This window comes from Tachysurus fulvidraco, chromosome 5 (genome assembly GCF_022655615.1).
Source record: "Tachysurus fulvidraco isolate hzauxx_2018 chromosome 5, HZAU_PFXX_2.0, whole genome shotgun sequence".
Lineage (NCBI taxonomy): Eukaryota > Metazoa > Chordata > Actinopteri > Siluriformes > Bagridae > Tachysurus > Tachysurus fulvidraco.
The window spans coordinates 27,098,351-27,107,502 of NC_062522.1; positions in this window are offsets into that span (position 1 = coordinate 27,098,351).

Consider the following 9,152-nt stretch of genomic DNA (forward strand, 5'->3'; position numbering starts at 1 on the left):
CAATTAAGTGACTACCCAATAGAGCAAAAGTGGATCATGCCTTGCCAAAACAAATGCTCAAATGGAAATATGAAAGAATAGCTGAAGTGACTGAACTGTGTGAGTGTGTGGATGTGTGGGTAAGTAGCAGGGCCAAAGAGACCATGACTCACCCACTTAAAAAAAAGAAAGGCAAGATTTGTTCCAGTCATAGACACGTTCTAACCTTGAGATGGAAACTTGAGCGCGTCCTTTCTTACACAACACGATCAGATACCTGCTGAGGTTATGATGTGTTTCCTTATCCTTCCACTAGTTAATGTGCGTCCGACAGCCACTCTGTCCCTGCAATCAGGGGAATGACTGTTATCATGCAGGCCTGGACGCTCCCAAACAGCCTGCGCTCTGTATTTCCATTTGCATAATAGAGTCTCATCACCACAAACCTTCTGTTTGTGCTGTAACAGGAAAGTCGTCTGTCCTTCTTGCATGCCTTAAAGCCAAGCTTTTGGGGAGAAACACAAGAGCAGAGAAAAACCTCAAATCTTCAATTTTCTGTCATTGCACAGTCAAGAGACTTCACACACAGTGGCACAAGAACTCAGCGTGAGAGGCGATTGAGATGCAGACCGAATGCAACACCAGTCGACTTCAAGTAATCGCAAACAAAGAACATAGTAATTTCCATCTGCAAATATGCTGGATAATCATTGGTTCTGAAAAAAACCCCAAAAAAACTACGTTTTCCTAGTTGACCAGCAATTCAAAAAGTTCAATTGTTTCAGGACATTTTCAGACTATTTTTAGAATGGCTTAACTGTGCAGCAAAGAATATATCAAACTTTTCTCCAACAACCAAACACAATGTAAGTATCTGGCGATTGAGTTAGCCTCGATTCTCATGAGTCTTCCAAAAAAAAAAAAGGAATGGAAAAAAATATAAACCAGATATATACTGTAGGAAAACTCTGGGTGACTCATTCTTCATGATCAAATAAACAACATAAACCCCCATGATAAAGTCCTGGACACACCTTCGATCCCCACAATCATACCTTATCATTACAACATTTAGCCTTTTAAGACTACACTGTTAACAATTATGGCAGGCACAGTGGCTTGGTAGTGTAGTTAACATGCTTGCATCAGTGATAAGGGTTTGATTCCTTTTTTAATTTGAGGGGTTTTATTCCATTTAAGGCATTTGGTAGACACCCTTTTCCAGAACAACTTACATCTAATCTCATTTTATACAACTGAGGAATCGAGGGTTAAGGGCCTTTTTCAAGTGGCCAGCAGTGGACCTGAGAAGTGAACTTGCAACCATCCAGTTGGTATTCCAACAGCTTAACCACTAGGCTACCATGGCCCCATTCCTGCCTCTGCCATGTGTGTTTGCATGTTCTCCCCATGCATTGTGGTTTCCTCTTCCAGTCTATAGACATGCATGGTAGGCTGATTGGCATCACTAAGTTGTCTGTAGTGTGTGAATGTGCACTGCAGTAGACTAGCATCCGGTCCAGTGTGTAACTGCCTTGTGCCCTGAGTCTCCTGGGATAGGGTCAAGATTCCAGACAAATTTTATTTGTCACATACACAATCATCTACAGTATGTCATGTAGTGAAATGCTTTTTAGGACTGTCCTTGATATAAAAATAGCCAAATAGACAAATAACATACAGTAAAGTAGAAATAGAACATCTCGGGCATATAGGGCAAATATGGTAAACTTTTAGGAAACCTTTGTGCAATTATGCAGAAGTCAAGCAAAGGAAGTCCTGAAAAAACCCAGAGAAGGTCCAGGCTCTAGGTGTTCTTCTGGTTGAGGGCCTGAATGGCCTGTGGGAAGTGCTTCCTTAATGTGACAGACAAAAGAGTCCATTGCTGGAATGGCTGAACAACTACCAGTGCTATTTTTCTGAGTTGGAAGTGTCTTGGAGCAACAACAAGCGGTGGACCATGCAAACTTAGAGCAAAAAACAGAGCAATGCCACAGAGTGCTAAAGCGTGTAGCATGGAAAAATCACCTAAATTGTCTAAATTGCCTCTGGAAGCAACATCAGCACAAGAACTCAGCATCAGGGGGTTTCTAAAATGGCACCATCGACATGCAGCAGTACAAAATCCCTACGCACAATGCCAAGCCTCGTCTGGAGCGGAATAAAGCACACAGCCACTGGACTCTGAGGCAGTGGGAACATGTTCTCTGGAGTTATGAATCATGCTTCACTATCTGGTAGTCTGAAGGATGAATAAATGTTTGATGGATGCCAGGGGAATCAGAATGCATAGTACTAAAGTACTATCAGGAAGAATAATGGTCTGAGTCAGTTTGTGCCCTTTTGTTCCAGTAAAGAATAATAATGCTTCTAACTTGGCATTTTTGGGTATACCCTTTCCTGTTCCACCATGACTGTGTGTCAGTGCACAAAGGTTCCATAAGGTTACAAAGGTTCCATGGTTTGATGAGTTCAGTGTAGAGGAACTTTAATCTTGACTTCATTCAACACCTCTGGGATGAATTGAAATGTTGATTGTGAGCCAATTACATATCACCTGGTTTTGGAGTGGGATGTTCAGAAGGTGCGATGATCAGGTTTATCTGTTGGGAGGTCCGGCCATAGTACAGCATCTGAAAACAAGTATGAAGGCTGACTCTTTGAGTTGGCATGTGCAACCTGTGGATCCAAAAGACAAATTTGATTGGGAAAATACAATTAATGTTGGGAGGAATTTCATCTGGAGTTGACGAAAAGCCAGCCACAGTGCTGAAAATGAAAGCTTTTAAAGATAAAGCAAAAGCAGCGACTAGCTAGTAAGATAGAGTGTTAGTGAAGAGTATGTGATGTTACCCAAGGAAGGTGGACCACAGTTGGTCCTGAAAATCACCATCTCCTCCACATTTGACATCAAAAGGACCAGAGCCCAGTGCAGGCCTCCCTGTTTACTAGCCTTCCTAGCAGGCGCTCATTAGCAAAACATCGAAATAATCCACATGAAGAGCCAGAATTAATGATCTCGTCATGCCACGAGTATCCCGCATGGTCTGTGCTAAGTTGTGAAACGCACACACACGCTCATGCGTGCCCCTGTGCTGGGGTGCATGGCTGCTAACGACTGCTCAATTAGGTGAAATTAAGGAGTCGCTGTGAGGTCCATGCTGAACTCATTAAGATGGCGCAAGCGGAAGCTGAACAGTGTCGTGCAGTATTAATCCCTCCAAAACGAGACAGGGCTCCTTGCAGCCAGCCTGGCCCTGGCTCTAATGAGGCTCAACACACTCTAATACACTGCCACACTGAGATATAGGCAAAGATGCTCTGCTTTGCGAATCCCATGTGACTCTTCTATGTCAAGAGGAACGCTTTGCATCCATACTGAACTAAAGCCACTAGAAAAACAGAAACTTTAAACCTTCAGTTGTGTGAGACATTCTTATACAAACAAATTGTATTCTTGTTTTCAGTTGTTGTCTTTTAATATTACTTGTGGACTATATTTTGCGTGACTTCATTAAAAACTTGACCAACTCTGAATTTAGGCTCTGGGTTCTAGGGTTTCTTCCCACGTGAGAAAACATGCCGAAATATGGAATGGCTTTGCTTAATTTTATCACTGAGTTTGAGAATGTGTGTACATGATGCTCTGTGATGGACTGGCAATTAGTCCAGAAACTATTCCCTTCACTATCTGCATTTCCAGGATACACTCTGGATCCACCATGATTTTAACCAGGATAAAAAAAGATTAATGAATGAGAATCAGAATGTCTTGGTTACACATACAAGGAGTTGGTCATGGTGTGTACACATGTGCATGATGTCTATGTAGCACACCAAACAGACCAAACAAGTGCACAGATTATTAACAATATTCATAATAATAGATATTTAACTAAGAGGATAATAGAGCAACGTAACAGATTTGAAGAAGCAAGTGTGAAAGTGACCATCTATCCTTCCATCCATCCATCCATCCATCCATCCATCCATCCATCCATCCATCCATCCATCCATCCATCCATCCACCAATTTCTGCACTGCTTATCCTACACAGGGTTGTATGGAACCTAAAGCCTACGGGACACCCTGGGCATGGTACAACCCCATTACAGGGCACAGCTGGACACGAACACACATTACAGACAATTTTGAGGTGCCAACCAGCCTACGGTGCATGTCTTTGGACTTCAGGAAGCAACTGGCATACCTGGAGAAAACCCTTGAAACACCAGGAGAGCCTACAAACTACACGGTCACACACGGGAAGGTTCACAATTCAAACTCCCAACCCTGGAAGTACTGTACGAGGCAAACATGCTAATCACTAATCCACATTCACCCCTGATAGTACCCAAATGTGAAGAAATCAAAGTGTAAGGTTTGAGAAAACAGAAATAAAGTAAATATTGTTTACTGAATGAATAGAATTAAACCACATATGAATATTCCATTTACTCACTATTTATAGACCTTTTATAGTACCCATGTTGGCAAGGTTTTTTCTTCTTTCAATAGAAATGTTAACGCCTGCTTCCTGCTAACACACAGTGTCATCACCTATGTCATCTCTTAATGACTAACACCTGATGTTTACTTAATTACCAGAGTCCTCCTCTTCTCTTAGTAATTAAATCTATGAATGAGAAACAAATAATACATTAATTTAAATACATAATTTAAAAAAGATAGCTCACAAAATGGCATTAATTAAATCTACATAAATCTCTGTGCTTTTATACCTTTAGATTATTATATATATGTTTGTATGGAAAAAAAACTGTTGAAATATTATTGAAAACAATAAACAAAACAAATATATACTCATTTTTAATTGGCAGCTTATTTGAAGCACAAAGTGTGTGTCATATATTTATGGTGACCTAAAATAGAGTACCCCTTACACCAAGCAACACCAAATACAAATACCACTTAAATTAATATCACAGCCAAGATACTTTATTGCATGCCTTTTATTTGAAGATTAACTACTAATGAAATCTATACAGCTCTATTAATAACCGTTATAAAGCATGCCCCAGCCATGCATAAAGCATGCATCACTAATTAGTGTAAAATTTAAATGCATGCTGTAAAGCCATACTGAGTGTCTCGCGCAAGACTAAGGTGCCAAGCCATCACTGTACTAATTAGTTTGCAATTATGTTTATTAATTTCTCTGGAAGGCGGTCTTCACTTTGAAGCAATATACAATCATGTTGCTACATTTGCCACAAATGGAGACATCAGTTCTGTTGGGGGGAGGAAGAGAGGAGGAGACGAGGAGGGGAGCAGGGGAGCAAAACACATCTGACAGTGTTTTTTTGCCCACTCAGCTGCCTTAAAGGCGAAGGAGGAGCTTTAGAGGATTTCAGAAGGAACAGAATTCCTGTTGGCTTGTAGATCCTGTGCTAGTGCATTTGTTCTTACATACTACTCTTATTAAGTGTCCTTAATGGCCATTCGCTGTACTGTATATACTGTATATCATTCTAGATGTGTGGTGGATTGGTAAAAAAAAAAAAAAATACTGTTAAATTTTGTCTTTATGAAAACTTTTGATATTCCTGAAGTCAAATATTTGTCATTTGCTAATGAGAACTCTAAGAGGTTTTCTGAAATGCTTAAAACACTTCAATAACAATAACTTTACAGTAACAATGTTCTCAATAAACTAGTGTATGAAGTGTACCCACGACAACTGATTCATTATCCAAGGCAAAGGGTTGTCATACTTTTTAATGTAATGCTGTTCACCACTCTTTATATATATATATATATATATATATATATATATATATATATATATATATATATATATATATATATATATATATATTATATATTTCTCATCATCACAAGTTTCTCATGGGGGGGGGGGGGGGGATTTTTAGGAACGTTTAACAAACCCAAGCCTCAACATTGTCTTTTAACTCACCTAATCGCTGCTTGCTCATTCTCGGGTACTGAAGAATTTGGTAATTTTTTTCTTTCAGCATTCAGAATTGATAACTTTGTAACTTTGACAGCACGTGTGCAATGCGGACGATTTGACAGCTGGTATTTATACCACTTACAAACTGCATCTATCAGCCTTACGTCCATTCGACTATGGCACGTAGCCAGTGATTGTATCAAAGCATAACCTTCACTGCGTTAGGAAAGCTAGCAAGTTAGCAATTAAAAACAGACTGCTTTAAGAGTCACGCTTGGTAAACTGCCTCCTTATTTACTTAACATGATCTCGATGCATAACATGAAGTAAATAAACACATTTCTTCATCATTTTGGTTAAATTTATTGTTCATTTTTTGATGTCATAGTATGTTATAGTCAACAGCAACAGCAACACATGACGGTCTTTTCTGGACTGCTACACAAATCAGGTGACAAACTCTAACAGAAGCCAAGCACACCCATGCAGTATTTCCTTTAATACTGCTAAACTATAAAAAAGCATTAAAAGAGCTGCCTGCAGTTTAGGACAGGAGGCTTTACATACAGTAGACAGGTGAAGTGTTCTCAACTGACATTGTGATTCATGCTAAAATATTATTGTATTATTTCATTTTATTTCTTCAAAAAATGTGCCAGCATCCGCTGTAAAAATGGCAAAATATATTTGGCGGACAGGGAAAGCCCACTGTATGTCTCTGTAGCTGAATTCTGGCAAAGAGCCAAAAAAAAAAAAAGATGAAATGAGGGGGTTTTGATTTGTGTTGGTGCGTGGGCCTGGTGCAGCCAGCCGACCGTCAACGGGGGAGACAAACCGGGCAAAGCTCCGGAGGCGGGGAAAATAGGTGGGGAAAACGGGGGCAGAATAGAGAGCGCAGAGGGGGGTATGATTCAAAGGGACAAACGCTGCGGGGAAATAAGGCTATGGATTCCTGGTTGTAGAGCACGTTGTATGCAGTTAAAGGGAGTCTTAAGGAGACATGTGTGGCATGAGAAAAAAAGGCGTGTGTGAGCGAGTGGGTTCCAGGGACCAGTGTAGGGGGTCTAGTGTGAGTTGGGAGCAGGGATAGAGAAGGAAGCAACAAGGGGTGCTGGGCGTGAACGAGGGAAAGGAGGGTATCTACTTGACCGAGAGGAGAGGGCGGGGGGAGAAAGAAAGGGAAAAACAAGAAAGAGGCGAAAAAACAAACAACAACACAAACAAAGGAAAAAGAAGAAAGAAAGAGGAGAGAGAGAGAGAGAGAGAGAAGAGAGAGATGAGAGAGAGAGAAGAGAGACAGACAAGGGCTGTGAGCAGGAAACACGGCCAGTGCGTAGGGAAAAAAACAGGGCGGAGAGGCAGAGGACCGAGGGACGGAGGATAACCCAACGCTTGGTTAAACGGGACCTGACAGACAGACGGCGCAAAGAATCGAGGATCAACAGTAAAGATAAGCGCAAAGGCAACTTGAACCCTAGGAGAAAAAAAAAAGACAAGCATTTTGGGAGAATTTGCGTCCACAAAAAAAAAGGAGGGAAAACACACTAATTAGTTAAATTGTCACCAACTGCCACAGCAATCACCTCCAGAGTGAGAAGCAGTGAGAAGACATATGCTCACTCTCTATGTCCGCTCCCACGATCTGTGCCCGGGGCCTGAGTAGAACCGAGCTGAGTAGAGCAGAGTAGAGCAGAGCTGAGCAGAACAGAGCTGATCGTGCCCCGGTGACGGCCTTTGGATGCCAGCCCACTGCCTCAGCTCTAATAAGGGTAATCAGGGACCCCATGCCAGGTACCAGGCTCTCCTCACAGCGGAGACGTGGCAAAAGACCCGCAGCAGGCCTGGCAGTGTTTACCCAAAACACACGACACGCACGCACACACCCTCTCGCTTGCCTACAGAAACACATGCAATTCACAATAAACACAGCTAGAGCTCGAGCAAACGTCCCTCGCACACATACGCTGAAAAGCATAACAATGAAACATTGTCGATAGCGTAAAATTGATCACCGACTGCACTCCACCAGTGGGATATTGATTATGCTCCCTTTTCAAAGTGGCCTTTTAAATAGAGCTGAGTGGCCCGAGCGCACAATTAGCAAATCTAACCGCTCGTTTTCGGAGCTGCTGGCTCCATTAATCCCCACACCGCTGTCAGTAATTTAAGCGCATTCAAAGGAAATTGAGATTGGGCAATATTACAGAAAGCAGCATAATTTTTCATTATGCCTATTATTAGATGAATTCGCACCACATGGAGGTATAAGAACATGAGCGCTGACATTTTTATCTCCTGTCCGTAGGTTAACCTATTTTTACACATTATTTTGCACAGAATGAGAATTTTCAGCATGTATAGTACCGTTACAGTAAAGCACTGACAGTAGTGTTTCTCTATAATGCACTGCTGTGGGTCCCAAACACACACACACACACACACACACACACACACACACACACACACACACACACACACACACACACACACACACACACACACACACACACTTGTGTGAGTCTCCACAGTGTGGTTGTGCCAGACCACTACTTCCTGTGGTCCAATGAAAACACTGTCCCTAATCTGATGCTGCCGGCTGGTATGGAAAGGGAGGACGGGGGGTTCAAGGCTGTCCCAGGCCCTGTGAGGACACACTGTGCTTCATACACTGAAGCCAGTGTGTTGGTGTGTGTGTTTCTCTGTGTGTGTGCGTTTGCGTGTGTGTGTGTGAGAGAGAGAGAGATAGGCTCTGCTCAGGGCTGCTGTGTATGTGTGCGATTTCATGCTCGAAGGCAGACTCAGTGAGCCTAGGCACCTCCGCTGTACAAATAGCACCACAAGTTTTAAATAGCTGTGTGGTGTCACTTTGAAACCTGCTTCACCACCTACCGAGGGACCTAAAGACATTTCTCTCTCTCTCTCTCTCTCTCTCTCTCTCTCTCTCTCTCTCTCTCTCTCTCTCTGTGTTTTTCTCTCTCATTCTTTCTCTCTCTGACCTCGCAGCACTCCAAAAAGTCACACATCAAGACATCCCGTCCGTCGTAGTAAACGTTGGGGGCGGATCAATCAAAGATGTCTGACGATGCCATCATTTCCAGCCCTTGTTCCCGTAACCACACGAGGAGGAGATGAAGAAAGCAATCCTGGCTCATGCAGATTGAGTGTCAGTCAAACGCTGCGTCCGTGCACACACACAAACACATTAACGAGCTGTTCACATCACCGTAATCACAGTGGC